Source organism: Vollenhovia emeryi, unplaced genomic scaffold (genome assembly GCF_000949405.1).
Source record: "Vollenhovia emeryi isolate VEMERY1.0 unplaced genomic scaffold, V.emery_V1.0 DF939138.1, whole genome shotgun sequence".
NCBI classification, from domain to species: Eukaryota; Metazoa; Arthropoda; class Insecta; order Hymenoptera; family Formicidae; genus Vollenhovia; species Vollenhovia emeryi.
The window spans coordinates 2,049,691-2,053,108 of NW_011967228.1; positions in this window are offsets into that span (position 1 = coordinate 2,049,691).

Here is a 3,418-nt window from a genome sequence, read left to right on the forward strand (position 1 = left end):
CGAGGACCTTGACCTTTGAATTGTTTAAATTTTCCTTTTCCCGTGAAGATTAAAGACCTTGTTGGATAACCAGAGTTAATCCCTGGTTTTCTTTGTCACGGATCCCCGAAAGCAGCGGTTTCGGCACGAGGGCGCGACGTCGATTCGCGAAATTAACAAAAAAAGAAGAGAAGAATTTATGTATATATTCTTCTCCATAAATATTCTCCCATTAACACTAATAATGGAAGAATAATTTTTATTTCAATAAAACTGAAAATATACGAGATTGCATGATTTGAGAAACGATCGTCGTTAACTCCCTGCCGAAATGACCGCTATCGGAGGTAATCCGGAAGATCTGAGATTCATTCTTTTTTGCAGCAGGGCCTTTAATTTTCTTTTACACTCTTTTAATCTGATGAAACTCTATTGCTCATATTACGATACGTTGAATTCACTTTCCATCTTGAGTTGTTGCAAAAATTACACAAAATATGGGCTTAGCAAATATGGTCTTGCTGTATTTGTCGAGCAAATCTTTTGTAACCTATCCATTTCTTTTTCATATTTTCTATATTTGATTTGATATATAATATGTATTGTTAAGATGCGTATTGCATGAACAACATGCATAATTACACGCATCTTCGCGGTCGGTTTACGCGGTCGGTTTTCGCGATCGGCTTTTCAGGAAAAATTTTAAATTAATCATTAATTATTTAATTTTATCCATATTATAAATTTAAATTTATCGAGGAATTTGATTAAAATCACTCAAACGCGAAGTAAATTTTTTTCTATACGTAGGTACTTGAATTTCGAATTAAAAAATCAAGTTACGAAGAGATGGTGAATATTTTTAAATAAATAGCGGAAGTAAAATTTAATTTAATTCGTATATACAGTACAGTTTTTTGAATTAATATTCTCCTTTAATTAACCTCTCGTGGTCGTGCATTTTGCGATACGATCGACACTCGTATATTCGAACCGTACGAAATATTTGTCGGTGACGATAACCGACTATGGAAGGAGTTTTCCTCCTCCCTGATTTCTGATCAAAATGATCAGATTGTATGGCCGGGAGCAACGAAAGGTATGTCCAATCTGGCCCAACGAAGGACTAAATACGACGAGGTAAGTGGTCAATATTGGCCACTCTGATGGAGTACCTAAGTAAGGTGTTCTACGAAGTATACTTTGATTTCTTTTGATTTGTCACAATTTGGGTGGGTTATGCTTCTATATACATACATTCTCGCATATGTGCGAGAGTGAAAGCCCTATTAAATCCTACGGTCGCGTTAAACTCCAAGTCAAACCCCTAGAAAATCGCGTCGTGGTTAATTAAAGATTTGTAGGTTCATTATGTTGAAACACGGGTAGGTAGAAATTGGATAAGTAGGTCTATAGATCGGAATACGGGTAGGTAGGGATTCGGATAATCAGGGATAGGGGGACATAATTCGAGAATTTAAAATATTAGATAACATAAATAATACTCTCTAAAAATCAATTAGTGAATTATCACTGGAAACAGTGAATAGCCACTGATTGACTTTTATAGAGTAGATAACGTAAAAGGAATTTCGCGTTATTGTACGTATACCGAATATTTTATATAGAACGTCGAGAGAAATATTGTAGGTATTGTACAGACATTATATTTTTAATTTTATAATGTCATTATTTCTCTTATAATATTGTATGTATTGTAAAGTAAATATAAGGAAAATGAAATAAATAATAAGAATGTAAAAATCAAATTGTAAAGAAAAGAGGACCGTCGATTAAACGCGGCGGGGGTGGTGGAGGGCCTTTATACATATAGGTCAATTTGTTTCTGTCGAATAAAATTTTAGTTCAATTTGATTCACATAGTCTTTTAATCGATAGTTTTGTTTGCAATTGATTGATAAATTTGGCTTTACAGTTTGATTTTTCGTTTACACATTAATAAAAAATGTTGTACAGTTATAAGCACTGCCACATATGTAACACGTTGTGTGTACTGCGTAACATTTTCTATTAATGTTTTACATTGTAAGAGTTAGGTGCGTATTATTGTAAACACATGTAACATGTTCATGTGTAATTTTAGGTCTTAATGAAAAATTGCAAATATTTTTATTGTATATCATGTTTTTAGTTTCACTATGTAACTTTATCTCTCTTTCTATATTTTTGGATATATTTCAAAATAAGTTGTGAATAAAGTTAATTAAGTTATAAAAATGTAAAAATACAATTTTATCGCAAACAAAAGAGGACCGCCGATAAGAATTCGGCGGGGGTGGTGGAGGGCCTCTCTCGGCTCTTTGAGCTAAGATGGAATAGGTCACATCTCGGCTCTCTGAGCTAAGATCGAAGTAATCGTTTCTCGGCTCTCTGAGCTAAGATAGAATTAGTCGCTTCTCGACTCTCTGAGCTAAGATCGAAGTAATCGCTTCTCGGCTCTCTGAGCTAATTGTAAGATGGAATTAGTCGCTTCTCGGCTCTCTGAGCTAAGATGGAATAGGTCACATCTCGGCTGTCTGAGCTAAGATCGAAGTGGTCGCTTCTCGGCTCTCTGAGTTAAGATGGAATTTATTAAATGTTATTAAATGTTAAAAATTATTTTTGAACGTATCCCACACAGCATACTTTTTTTTATATATACTGAGGAATTTTATTTTTAATTGACGTTGCGCATACAATAACTTCTTTGCATGTATACAAATTCTTAAAAGTATACAATGTTCAACTACAAACTGCGCGAAGCAAATGCACAAGGAAATGGACCAATCCAGCATGATTTACCTAACAATTTATCGGAACCGTCGACATTGCAGCAAAATTCCTTTATTAAACTATTTCGCGAGTTTCCAATTATTTGTCAATTACAATAATCAACGATCCTATCGGCATTAACAGAACGCTATGTATAATTGTTACCATAAATTGCATTATTATTCGCTAAGTTAACTCGATCGGAAGACGGACGGTGAAAGGCATACGCATACGAGGACGCGCATTCTCACACTTTCATCTTGTTTTACAAGTTCGACGCGGTAGAGACAGAGCCGTTGTTGGCGGCTAGTGCCACGCGGGACGGAATAGAAATTCCCGTGAATTAATTTCGCGCGCGTCCCCCGAGATCGCGCGAGAGAGTGATACAGTTTCTCCTATCCCGATTCCCACGACGCGACGCGTGCCGTCCCGCGAAGAGAATGAACGACGATCGGTGAGATTCATCTCGATCCGCATCTCGATCCGCGCTTCGTCCACGAAAAGTAAACGATTCACGCGTCGATTCGAAATTGCCCCGTGGATCTACGAGTTGAAGACCACGACGCCGGCAGCAAAATTCACGAAAGGCTAAGTGCAGTACACGAAAATCCGAGTTTGCAGATTAGAATGAGCTTTAATGGGCTCTCGTTCCCTCCTCTCCCCCCCC